The 14,203-nt window shown below is 38.3% G+C and overlaps 1 long non-coding RNA gene across 9 annotated transcripts; it reads right to left on the bottom strand.

The window, feature by feature from the left end:
• Positions 1–43: 43 nt before the first annotated feature.
• On the bottom strand, positions 44–12,703 carry LOC119816995. 9 transcript variants are annotated; one of them, XR_005285859.1, is made up of 6 exons: positions 12,640–12,703; positions 9,585–9,702; positions 9,385–9,488; positions 4,647–4,774; positions 3,836–3,881; positions 89–103 (listed from the first exon to the last, which is right to left on the bottom strand). It is a non-coding gene; the product is annotated as an uncharacterized LOC119816995 (long non-coding RNA). The 9 variants fall into 9 exon arrangements; XR_005285858.1 differs by lacking the exon at positions 89–103 and adding an exon at positions 127–141; XR_005285856.1 differs by lacking the exon at positions 3,836–3,881 and having other exon boundaries at positions 44–103.
• Positions 12,704–14,203: the final 1,500 nt, after the last annotated feature.

Below are 14,203 nucleotides of genomic sequence, written 5' to 3' on the forward strand. Positions count from 1 at the left end.
TTGCTCTGTGGGTCCTAGGCAAGAGCAGTTTCTTGTCCAAAAGGCTAACCAACTCCATAGGGAGCCTCTTCAGTGCCCATCTTCCTCTTGAAGTAGATTGGTACTGCCAGGAACAGATGTGTTTCATTGTCATGAAAAGTCCTAAGTTATTAAAACATTTTACATGCCATATTTTGAAGGTCTCTGAAAATTTGAAGAATACCTATCTAACTGAAATATATCTCTATACAATTAGAAAATCTAACATGACTACGAGCTTGACTTTTAAAGATGACTCTCTATTAACCTATATTTCTTAATTATACATTACATTTTTAAATGAGCTATGCAATCACAATATCTTAATCAAGAGCAGACATATACATATAACAGAATTGACCTTATATTTGTATCAATAAACAAAGATCTATACCAATGCAAATTGTTCATATCTATATCATATTCCCCTTTAAATGTAAAAGAACATTTATAAACAATATTTGGGAATATGAGCATAGTTTTGTCCATACTTCTTCCTGCTGTTTGGGGGCACTGTTAATCAGGTTTTTTATGGTATATCCTATGTGCTGGGTTCATCTCAGTCAGCAGTTAGGTGATGTAATTTTTTGAGAGTGCTTATGGCAACCTTTCAGGAGGCCTTGGTAATGAAACCATATTCACCTAGAAGCAATCCACAGGTTCTCATCTTCTGTGAAAACAAAAAAAAAGAACCTCTTTTCCCAAGCAACATGTCCTTAGACCCAAATTTTGAAGTCAAGATACCTTTACAATATACATGCTGGTTTAGCTTGGTATCCCATACAATGAAATGTTTTATGTGTCTTTAGTTGACCATGTGAGTGCCAATTGTTGGAAAAAGGGCCTGCTTGTTCATCCAACCTGCCTGGCTAGCTTAGCCCTAAACTAACCATACAGAAATTGTATTAATTAAATCACTGCTCATCCCATTCGCTCTAGCCACTTATTTGCTAACTCTCATATCTTGATTTAACCCATTTCTATTAATCAGTATATTGCCACACATGGCATTGGCTTACCAGGTAAAATTCTAAGCATCTATCTCTGGTGGATCCATGGCCTCTCTCTCTCTCTCTCTCTCTCTCTCTCTCTCTCTCTCTCTCTCTCTCTCTCTCTCTCTCTCTCTCTGTCTCTCTCTCTGTCTGTCTCTGCTTTCTTCTTCCCAGAATTCAGTTCCATCTTCCCTGCCTACCTAAGTTCTGCCCTATCAACAGGCCAGGGCAGTTTCTTTATTCATTAACCAATGAAAGCAACACATAGTCAGAAGGACCTCCTACACCACCAGCCTCATAAACAGACTGATGGCTTTTGTTCAAGAATGGATCAATAAGCCGGGCGGTGGTGGCGCACGCCTTTAATCCCAGCACTCGGGAGGCAGAGGCAGGCGGATCTCTGTGAGTTCGAGGCCAGCCTGGTCTACAAGAGCTAGTTCCAGGACAGGCTCTAAAAAAAAGCTGCAGAGAAACTCTGTCTCGAAAAACCAGAAAAAGAAAAAAGAAGAAGAAAAAAAAAAGAATGGATCAATACTATTTAACTGATGGTATTGATGTTCCAGTATCAGTCCTTGAGCCACTGATTGATTACTGTCATCAATACTTGTGAAAAGGGAAAATGTAGGGCACAAGGCAGTTTGCCTAGGGTAACTTGGTACACACCTACCAAGATGGGTTCTTTAGATTAAGCAGGAAAGTAGGCCCAAGTTTCAGTTTGTCCTAGGGCAATGCTAGCCCTTAGACTCCCTCCTGTTCTGTTCTCATTTCACTCTGGGAATTTTTTCTGCCTTCCCAGGAGACAGTATTAACAGCTGGATACAAACTTGTTCTGTTTTTACTCCCAGAATGACTAATTCATTTTCTTTATTAGTTTCAAATAAAAATCATTACAGAATGTAAAATTCTAGTCTTAGGAAAGCTGATAACTTATTATAGACTGTTAGAAAATACAAGTTAGTCAGTCATCCTTTAAGTACTGATATAATTAATTACAAGAATAATCCTTATTTAGTTCCCTATATATGTTTTCAAAATTAAACTTAAAACAAGTAACTAGAATCAAAATTTGTTAATCAGGTATACATAGACAGCCCTCATACTTCAGAGATCTGCAGAATATGGCATTTAAAATAAAGATTAAAAAGCTTATAGTAGACAGAGACTCTGAGATCCTAGCAGTGGTCAAAGGTCTCCAAAGAAGATTATGGGAGACCATGATGTTGCTACCTAGATTATGATGATGTTGTCCACTGGGAAAGATGCCCCAGTCTAACACCTGCTGCCAGGACTTGGTCCAGACTGTGGACAAACAGCAGTATATTGGAGAACTGATGGTACCTCTTTTGCCTAGATAAAATAAGGTCTGTCTTTTCTGAGCAGCAAGCACGTGTTAGAGAGGAGGCTGCTCACTAAAGGACAGGAATAGTCTTGTGGTTAAATACTGACTGACCATTTGTCCTGTGCTTTGTTTTGTCTTTGTATATAATCAAGCTATGAAATAAACTCTGGGCTGTTTGGCTGCTTTGGAGTGACCAGATAGACCTCCTGATTCTATCCTGTCTTCTGTTTCTTCTGACTTTTCTTTGGCTTCAAGGATCCCCTATCCAGGAACCCTCACTGACCTTATAGAATCTGGCTTCTATAGGTATAGTTCTGATAAGCTGATAGAGCAATGACTACTTATTGTTTGGATCACACTTGAGATTTTAGATTTATTCTGGTGGCCATCAAAATATAAACTTAAAGGTGTTTTTTATCAGGCCAAAGACATTTTTGTCCAATCCATACATGGCTCTCTGGACATTAGAAAAATATACATGCTTATAACCAAAATCTGTAGTTTTTGGTAGGACTCAAAGATATGAGTCTATGCCTGCTGTATAAAGGTATCCATTATCTGTACTTTTTCTGCAATATAGATTTCAAATGTTTTAAAAAGTTTCAAATGTATTAATTTTCAGTACATAAATTTTAACTTCTGTTCTTAGTTTAAACTTATCTCAACAGGTTTTCACTTGGCTGGCAGACATATCTAAGTATCAGTTGTTGACTACAATCTGCTCTGAATGACTGTGAGCTCTGGACTTTCTGAAAGCTGATGTTGACCAGTCCAGCTGATGTGAATGATCCCTGGCTCTTCAACAGTCTGTGAACCAGATGATTCTGATGAGTGTCCCATGGCCTGAGTTTCATCCTTACCTTTGGCTAACCTTTCAATCTACTTGAAACCTGATGACAATACCCTGATATTAGCTTGAAGAAGTGGCAGAAGGAGCACATCATCCCATGCTCTCTGCCCAGAATAGGCCAAAAGGCTGAGATAAGGGATGACTCCTTGGCATAGGGGACAAAATGACTACCTATAGTGCCTGTTGATATACCAGAGAAATAGGCACAGAGTTGTCAATTAAAGGATTTGTTAACTAAAATGGTCCTACAATAAAAAGGCATTTGGTTCTTTATGCAGAACCACAGAACCAAAGAGGATATTAAGGATTATAATTACAATTTTGTTGTACTGAAAAGAACAAAACTATAGGGCCTGGTAGACTGGCCACTGTCCTGGAAAAATCTGTTAACTAAAGGTATTTAGGTTCCAATATTATCTCCTTAAACCCATGGGCAAGCAGGACCCATGACTGTGTCCCGTAATTGGTACTTGTGAAGGAAGAAGTGTAGGGTCCAGCCATGATAAGCTTAATAGAGACCTGAGTCTCAGTAGTTTACCCTAAAGCAATACCTGGTTCCAATAAGGACCACACACTGAGCCTGCCCAGGCACAACCTAGGAACAGACCACCCAAAGGAAATTCCCAACATTCCAACCTTTGTAGATAGGATCTCCTGCCAGCACACATTCTTCAGGAGACTCCTAGACAAATGTCAGCCAATCAGGAGTCTTGAACCTTAGAAATTCCTTAGCCCCCACCTTTACTACTATAAAAACCCAATTCTAACTGAGCTCAGAGATCTCCTATTACTCCAAGTTTTCAAACTTGCGTATAATAAAGACTCTTTGCTTTTACATATGGGACTAGGTTTTGTTGGATTTTGGGGAGATTTCATGGACCTAGGAATAACAGCTATATTTTAACAACTGCTTTTAGATCATCCTGCTCTGAAGTCATCTTTTGCAATAAGCAATGTGCTTTAAGCAAATAAATTAAATTTTGCAATAAGCAGTGCTTTAAGCAAATAAATTTATAAATCATTATCAAATAATCTTTCTTTTCTTTTAATCTTCAATGATACAGTGTGCAGAAGAATTAACTTATCTGATCTTTGATCATTGCCTTCAAAAAATTTTTTCCATGGAATTGGTTATTTGACTAAATCATGATAAGGAGAAAGACTGAGTCCTTGACCAGGATTCTACAAAACAAAGTATTACAACAGGTGATTTTCATAATAAATTTTAAAAAAATAATTTGAAAAGAATTAATCCCATCTACCACATTCAGTATGGCTTGTTCCTAAAAATGTGTCTGGGGAGACAAGGGAATGAAGGAAAGGTAGGTATATATTCAGAAAAGAAAGATCAGGTGGGCTGTGTATAATCTATTGGAGTGGCAGCAACTAACCAATAATCTGAAAACTAAGTAAGTTTATTATGTACAGTTCAAAAAGTGAAGGTTACCTAGTCTCGTTGGGAGATTTCTGTAGGGTGCAGGCTTAGACTAGTAAATATCCTGGTAGAGGAAGCTGAGGTCATTGTTATGCCCAATTCTATGAAGTCTCAACAAAAGTCAACAAGGAAACTGAGTCCTGAAAACATACACAGGGAATTAAATAAGGATTGTTATTAAAACTAATTATATCAGTACTTTAAAGATGATTGACTAACTTGTATTTTTTAACAGTCTATAATAAGTTAGCAGTTTTTACAAGACTAGAACTCCACACTGTAATGATTTTGAATTGAAGCTAATAAAGAACCTGAATTAGTCATTCTGATGGTAGACACATAACAAGTTTATATCTATCTGTTAATGCTGTCTCCTGCAAAGGCAAGGAACAGGTCCCAAGGTGAAATGAAAACAGGAGGGAGTCTAAGAGCATTGCTCTAGGGCAAACTGAGACTCAGGTCTACCTGCTGATCTATATAGAACCCATCTTGGCAGTTGTGGGCCAAGTTGACCTGAGAAAACTGCCATGCCCCAACATTTTCTCCCTTCACAAGAACTAATGACAGGACTCTATCATGGGTCCTGTTCATCCAGGGGCTCAAATCTGTTGATAAGAAGAAGCAAGATCATTAGGGGCCTGTTAGAGCTGAAAGTAAGGTTGTTAACCAAAGAAACCAGTTGAACAAGTTTTTATCCAGCTTTAGTGTGAGTTCATTAGCAAGGTCATCGATTCTCTAATTACCCCAGAGTGATTGACATAGGAACAACATTATTTCCCCAGAAGAGGAGGTTTAAACTTCTTAGTATCAATACAAAAATTTATGACTCAGTTTATCCAATAGCTTAAACCCTAACAATATAAAACATAATATAAAACATTTTATAGCACAGATATCTCACAGCCTTATAAATTTGTTTAAAACATTAAAATTTTTAAATTTTTTTTGCAATATTAAAGATATTAAAAATAAAGTACTTCTTTTTGGGTCCCATACTTGGCAGCATCTACACACCCTGTGTTTTAGATCTCAGCCTGCTGCATTTTACTGTAGCTGGTACTTTTGGTGACTATTACCTGGTTCTGGCATTTTAAAAAATTTTCTCAATCCAAATTATCTTGGAGATTTGGTAGGCCCACTCAATATGGTCATCTTTAATTGAGATGTGGCATTCATTGTTTAACTCTAGCAAAATGGCAATTTAAAATTTAAAATGGAATTATGCCTTATGGTTTCTTTAAAATTACCCATGCATAGATTTTAAGTAAATAAAACATGGGTCTAACAAAGGAAGATCCATAATATAATTTTTAAAAACAGCATATAGCAGTTTTATCATTATCTATACCAAAAAGTCATCTGAATTTTTGCTAACCCAATTTAGCAATCAGAGCTCAGTGATAAATTTCTGAAGTCAGGCCCATAACAGCAAAAATAGAACATTTTTGTCTCAGCTCCATGTTTGCAAAAAAAGTTATATAGACCAACTTTTTAACAAAACAAGCATATTCAGTATTTGCATGTATGAGAAACCATAACAAACATAGTTTACAGCCTCTTTTGACCTTTTATAATTTCTTATATACCTTTTTTTTACATTTACCTTAACCAGAATTAACCCAAATCTTCAACAACACACCAAAATCTCTCTCGCTTTTTAGACAACATAAAAATTTTTACTGTAGTCTTTTTTGTGGTTTTTCTCAGTGGTGTATGGCTATAATATTTTAAGCAAGAACAGAAACATGCATATATTATAACAAAAAATGTTAAATTAACATCACATAAAATCCTGTCCCAGTGTGAAACATTTGAGACCTACAGTAGTTTTTTTATTAACCAATAATAATTTGTAACTAGACCCTATAAATAATGACAGATATTAATAACACATTGGTTCAGAATGATCAAAGCAGCTCTGATAAAGAGAAGTCAAATGGTGCAGGAGAATTGTCTATATTCTCTCAATTATATTTTAAATAAACCCTGATAGGCCAGTAGTCAGGCAGGAAGTAGAGGCAGGGTAATGAGAACATAAGTATTCTAGGAAGCAGGAAGCTCTCTCCTGAGTCCTGTTCAGACACCGAAGAAGCAGGATGTGACCTGCCTGCTGAAAAAGGTACCAAGCCATGTGGCTAACATATACTAGAATAATGGGCTAATATAAGTTATAAGTAAATAAGAAGCCTGAGCTAATGAATCAATCAGTTTATGCCTTATTGAGACCTCTGTGTGATTTTCTTTGGGAACTGGTGGGAGGATAGAAACCAGGCAGGACAGAAACCTCAGTCAACAGAATGGCACAAATATGTGGACAACTGCATCCGTGTAAAGCCTGACACAGCTTGGGAAGTAATTCTAGAACAAAATAACAGCTTTACACATGGTTTTTTGGTAGCAGCAATTTCTCTGGACTGCTCTGCTAGCTAGAGGCAAGCAAGCAGTCTCATCTATGAGAGGCTTCCTGACTCAGCTTTAACTGTAAAGCTTTGCAGCTCCTTTAAGAGGTCCTGCCAAGAAACACTTAAATAGTGTTGATAAAAAGATGACCACATGCTTTTCAGTTTTCAGCTGTAGCAAAAAAAAAAAAAAAAAAAAAAAGCTATGCTGTTTTAAAATGCCAGCTTTCTGGGCCATCCTGCCAGGGCAAACTCTGTCTCTTTCAGGCAGGCGGCTCAACTATGGAGCATTTGAGTGTGGTTTGTAAGTACATTGCTGCAGCTTGCTTGCTGGAAAGGATCTTGAAATGCCATAGAGTTGTGGCAATAAACATGGCTCTAGCTGGTAGCTCAGCCATGATGCTGCAATCTCATAAAGCTAAAATGGGCTGGATCTAGCCGTCAAAGCCACAGCTTTAATCCTCAATATTGCTTACAAAATTAAAGATTTATGAGGCCAGAAAAAGAGAGAGAGAGATATAGTAATGATAGATTCGAAGATGAAAAATCCTCTAAATGGTTTACTGTGGTTAAAATTTTTTATATTTACTTGGGAGAGTGACTAAAATGTTAAAGTCTTCAAAACAACAAAAAAAAAGAGAGTATGTGGGTGTGATGGTACACATCTTTAATCCCAAAGCCTGGGAGGCAGAGGCAGACAGATCTCTGTGAGTTCAAGGTGTGGTAGCATGCACCTTTAATCCCAGCACTGGGGAGGCAGGGACAGGTGGATCTCTGTGAGTTCAAGGACAGCCTGGTCTACAGAGTGAGTTTCAGGACAAAGATACACAGAAACCCTATATCAAAAAGTAAAAGAAATAGAGGTTAAAGATGAAAAACACACAGAGAATCTGGATACTGTATGTTATTATGCTTTCTTTGAATTGTTTAAATGCTAAGGAAAGAGAAACAACTGCTAAAAGATATTTGCTTATAAATGCTGCTGATTCATTCTGAGTTAAGAAAAATCAGGTTTTATCCAGGAATACCACCTGAGAAATCTCAGGTAGGAACAGATGGCCCAGATGTCTGAGATCTACATCCAGAACAGATTCAAGATGCTGCCTGAGATGATCAAGCCTCACAGGATACTCCAGTCAGGACTTGATCATAATTCTAAATTTTCTTTAGGTCGCCATAATTATCAGCATCCCCAATCAGCAGGAAGTAGCCTGCAATACTATGCCTGCATTCCCCCAAAATGGACTATGGATATTTTCCTTTTTTAAAAAAAGGGGGGGAAAGTAGTGCAGGAGAATTGTCTATATTCTGTCAATTATGTTTTAAATAAACCCTGATTGGCCATTAGCCAAGCAGAAAGTATAAGCAGGACAACCAGACAGGAAGTAGAGGCAGGGCAATGAGAACAGGAGTATTCTGGGAAGCAGGAATCTTTCTCCTTAGTCCTGTTCAGACACTGAAGAAGCAGGATGTGACCTGCCCTGATGAAAAAGATACTGAGCCATGTGGCTGACATATACTAGAGTAATGGGCTGATATAAGTTATAAGAGTTAATAAGAAGCCTGAGCTAATGGACCACTCAGTTTATACATTATGGAGACCTCTGTGTGATATTCTTTGGGGCTTACCAGTGGTGGGAACTGGGCAAGACAGAAACGCCAACAAGCAGGCCCTCATGTTCCAGTCAAACCTTGGTCGTTTAACCAGAAGTTGAGGCACACCACACCCAGGGTAGGTAGAGGGAACTCATCCACCAGCATGGGAGGGGCAGGGTTGTATGTAGTATGGGGGGAAAGATTGCTATCCTCTCCAAGCCATAGCAATTAACCCCAGATTCTCTGTTCAGTGTTTGAAATCCTATTGGGATACATCTGCCCCCTACACCTGTGGCTGGCACCCTTTCTACATTGCAACAACAAGGCTACATAGCCCAGCCACCCATCCATACAAGCACAGTGCCCTGCTGCTAGGAGTCTTGTGCTTGGGGCCAAGGCTGACTCCTTTATATGAAATGTTTAAGGTGTCGAGGAAAATATATCTCAATGCTTATGGCCCTATCTCTAAAGTCCTGTAAGTGGTCACAATATCAAAGTCAAAGGAGTCTGATTTGAGTCCGTTCCATATCATCATCAACAGTCTAAGTCAGTACAAAAACATAGCACACAGACATACAGCACAATGAATGAACAGGACAATGGCATGAAACCAAGGCAAAGACATAGCTTCTAGCTGTTTCATGGGCGTGACCCGCCCCTCTATTGAAATTAGACTGCTACCCATGTGTCTTTACTGAAAATGCTACTCATGTGTCTTAAAACACAGAACTGACAATGCTACCCACGTGTCTCACCAGAGGAAACCACGCTCTGCTGAAGGGTACTGGGAACGTCTTCTCCAGGAACCAAGCCTGTAATCTTTTTGCAGATCATCTTCAGGCACTTCTGGTTCCCGAACCTGCTCACAGAAAGACATAAGACACAGACATAGACATAAGACATAAAACACAACATAGAAAACTTACTGACATGAAACAAAACACAGAAAACTTACCAGCCAGTTGAAGGCTCTATGGGTGGTAGTCTATGGGCTTAGGGGTTCTAGGATGAGCCCCCAAATGATATGCCTAAATACACGAAGTTCCTGAAAAGGCCAACAAGGAGACCAAGTCCTGTATATAAAAGCAAAGAGCCTTTATTTTAATCAAGTTTGCAAACTCGATCTCTCCGCATGTCCAACATATTAGAATATACAGAGAGCCCCGAGCTCAATTAGAATAGGATTTTATAGTAGTGAAGGTGGGGGTGGGGGTTTCTGAGGATTTAGGACCCCTGATTAGCTGACATTTATTTAGGGGTGTACTGGTGAGTGTGTTCTGGCAGGTAGTCCTTTCTACAGCAGTTGGAATGTTAGGCATTTCCTTTGAATGGTCTGTTCTTGGGTGGAGGTTGGGTAATCTCAGCATGTGTTTTTTCCTGCAACTCTGCTTCAAGGTGAACTACTGAGATGAAGGCCTCTTATTAAATTTATTGATGGCTGAGTTCTACTCTGGCAGGTGATAATGGTTGGAAGTAAAGAACTTCCTTTGGGTGACCTGCCCATACTTGGCTTATCATTGCTGGCTCCCACAATCATGCTTTCTCTATTCTCTGTCAACATTTGCATACTGATCAGAGGAAGACTGAAATTTTGAGCCTACACTACGAAAGTCTTTTCTACTTTTCATAGCTCTGAGACAGCGATCCTTGTCAATAATAGATATTTATATGTTAGGGAACATAAGGAGTCCAAAAAAAACTACCTGTGTCAATGAAATCAGCAAGAGCATTTATTATGCCACATACATGTGGAATCACACACCTGTACAAAAAGGCAAAATCCCCAAGAGGAATGTGTAAGCTCCTTTTAAGCACAGTTATGGGAATTTTAACAGAGTGAAATTTAAGCAGCATGACCATCCTGCTTAGGATTGGCTTATTCAGGTGGCAATCATATATAGTGGTATATTATTAGTTTTTTGATAAGTAAATCTCGACTGAAGACCAGAGGCAAATCTTACGCCACAGAGGTCAAGCAATAGTGAAACAAACATTTAATCCCAGGATTTAAGAGATGGAATCAGATGGATCTCTGTGATTTCAATGCCACCTTGGATTACACAAGATCAATACAAAAAAAAATCCAGGTGGTGGTGGTCTAAACTTTAATCCCTGTTCTTTGGGAGTCATATGCTCTTAATCTCAGCACTAGAGAAAATACAAAATTAGAGGAGAGAGAGGCTGTCTGCTTAGTCAGTTCTCAGTTGTCCAGCCTTGGTAGAAGTAAGATTTCTCCAGTAAAGACTTTCTGGTTTTTAGTTTGAACCTCAATTTCTGCCTCTGGGTTTTTATTGATACTGCAATCATATTAGTACATTTCTAATTAGCTAGGGCTATGAGGGGTGGGACAAGATTATAGCTTTTTGATTTTTTGGTAAGTCTTAGACAAGTCCCAGGCTTTGTCCTTATATAGTAATCACCTGTGTGGAGTGGGTGTTGGCTCAGGATTTATGCTTAATTAAGTAATTAGAGGCCTGTCACGATTTTTGCCTGGCCCTCTCATATGCATGACTTTATTGACTCTTTACACACTCATTCAATGCTTCTTCAGCTATTCACACAGAAAATGTGTAAAACTGTTCCAGTGAAGGATAGCAAATGAAAGTAATTTCTACTCCATCCTACAAAAAAAAAAAAAAAAAAAAAAAAAAAAACCAGGATTAACTTGGTATTGCAACCAGATATAGACTTTGTAAGAAATAGAATTGTAGTGTTATGGGTCTGAGGTCACTCAGAGATTCAACATGACAATGAAAAAATTTAACAAATAAGAGACTTTATTAAATACTGACACTGGATACCTAAAAACACTCTTAAGATTACATTATTAATGAATTTATAAAGGCAAAACTCACAAGGCTATGCATTTCTTGCTATTTTGCAATTAGGGTCAAGCATATATCTTGTGATCAAGCAGATATCCTACCAGCAATGGTCTGTTCTGTCCCTTTAAGAAACAAGCCACACCCACTCCTTCCCCTGTCTGCCAAGGCAGGCAGATCTTACTTCCTGCTTGAAGCGTGAGTCTACCCCTTTTTTATTTCTCTCTCAAAGAGGCAGCTTCCACCTCTCCCTTCTCTTTCTGTCTGTCCCTTCTCTCTCTCTCTCTGTCTCTTTCTCTCTGTCTCTCTCTCTCTCTGCCCCTCTCTCTGCTCTTCTTCTTTCCCCCCTTTCTTTCCATAACCCATTTAATAAATATCCAACCTCACTCTGCATGGTGTGCCTATCCACCTGTCCTTTGCTTACCACCACATGGCTCACCACGTGGGACCAGGCGCCTTCAGAGACTTGTGATATGGTCTTGTATGTTATCCCTGACTGGGACCAGCTGCTCTGGGGCCTGCTGCCTGCCCCTACTCAGGAACCTGCAGCATTTCTGCCACTGCAGTCACCAGGGATTCTGCAGCATTTTATTTTTTACCTTAACACTACCTACAAAGAATTAAGAACACATCCTGCTAATGTGCAGTCAGGAGCAAGCAAGTTTGTTTACTGAAGTGAAAACACAGGCAATTACAAGAATAATCCCCAACATTCCAGGAATTACAAATTAGGCATTTTTGTTTTATAGTTCTCTTAAACAGTAATTATTATGTACACTATTGCAATAGAATGATGTTTCTCATGAATACTCTTTGGCAATCCTCAGTGGAAAACCAACACTACTAAATACTAAAATACTTTTGTATACAATGAAGTGAAATTTTCTATTCCAATTCAAATATCCTTCAATGTGAGATATCTACTAATGAAAATATACCACATTGAAAAGAAAAAAAAAAACAAGAGAAAAAACAAATAAGATCTCAACCACTAGATAAAATTAATTATTTTCTGTTGTCTGCTGTTTCTGTCCTGCCTGGTTCCCACAGTTGTTAAGTCCAAAACAAATCACACAGAGTTCTACATTAGTTATAAACTGATTGGCCCATTAGCTCAGACTTTTTATTAACTCTTATAAAATATATTAGCCCATTATTCCTGTCTACGTTATTCATGTGGCTTGGTACCTTATTCGGCAAGGCAGTCACATCTTGCTTCTTCTGTGGCTGGATCACGACTGCAGAGGAATGGCCTTTCCTCTTCCCAGAATGTTCCTGTTCTCATTGCCCCACCTCTACTTCCTGCCTGGCTGTCCCGCCTATACTTCCTGCCTGGTTATGAGCCAATCAGTGTTTTATTAAAATACAATTTCCAGGGTACAAACCATTATCCCATAACATTTTTTTTATAATAGAAAATATTCAGAAAGTAGGAGTAACAAGATCTTATCTCTCAGGGGCCAGCCTCAACAAAAATACCTTTCTTTCAGAATGGAGGCATGGGAATTTTAGAAATATCATAAAGAATAAAAATATGTGAACAAAAATAATAAAACAGAAACCATAGGATAGATAGTATTTGGAGGGAATCTCAGTGATATTGAAAATTCACCCATTTTTAATTTCCATCAGCTTAATATACCCCTGATTTCAAAAGGTAGTAGTAGAACAAAAGGACTGCATTATCATACAAATTGAAAATCATGAGGCACATTCAGTCACTCATGGCCTTGACTCAAGCTCTAGACCAAACACTCTGTAGGCAAACCACTCCCTGGGTGGAATCCCAAGTTATTTCCATAAAGGGAACTAGAACTTAGTTGGATCCTTAGATTTTTGTTTTAGGTAGGATCCAACTACTTTCATATTTCAGTAGCATAGGGGTCTGGCAACTAGTCACACTTGTTTACAATAGCTTTGAGAGAGCTAGATTGGATGTTTGTTTGAGTTAGAAACACAATAATCTCAAACTAAAAATAACTCCCAAACTCTCTGACCTTTGGCCTCTTGGGCCTCCACACTTCGCTCAATATGTCAATCAGTGCTAATGAAAAACCCCAGGTGACATTATGCACAATGACTTCATTCCTGACATTTTTGCAACTGGTCAACATGATATGGTGAGTTCTATGCAGAGTTCTCTGATAATAAAAAATAAACTAAAAGTGTCCACTAGAGAAGATCACTCAGACACACAATCGACCATCTGGCTCTATACTCAGGTATTTTAGACACAAGTATAGCAGAGAGCATTTAGGATTAAGGGTTTTTTTTTTTTTGGCAAAATCCACATCATGGAATCTTACCTTCTTGACTGGCAGTTGAAGCAGAGGTTTTACAAAGCAAGAAAGCAGTTAAACTAAAGCTAAGATAATCATTTAGCTGGAACAGGTGGTTTGCATAAGCAGGCAATTTAACAGAAACTTAACTGAGACATTTTGACCTCAAGTTCCTAGAATAGGATTGCATAGTTTTTCATGGGATTTTCCATCAAGGAGATCAAATTCTAGTTAAACTGAGATGGCCTTAGCAAGAATATGAAATGGAGGAACCTCCTGCACTTTCTTGTCTTGTCTTATCAAAAAAAAAAAAAAACCCAGTAAATAGTGGAGAAAGAAAATTATGTTTCATTATTAGCAGCATGATTGTATATGTAAAAATCCTTGCAAATTACACAAACAAAATTGAGCATCAAGAATTATCTTTGAAAATTTAAAGAACAAAACCAAACAGATTTCTGTAAAATCTGTAC

This window comes from Arvicola amphibius, chromosome 6, assembly GCF_903992535.2.
Source record: "Arvicola amphibius chromosome 6, mArvAmp1.2, whole genome shotgun sequence".
NCBI lineage: Eukaryota > Metazoa > Chordata > Mammalia > Rodentia > Cricetidae > Arvicola > Arvicola amphibius.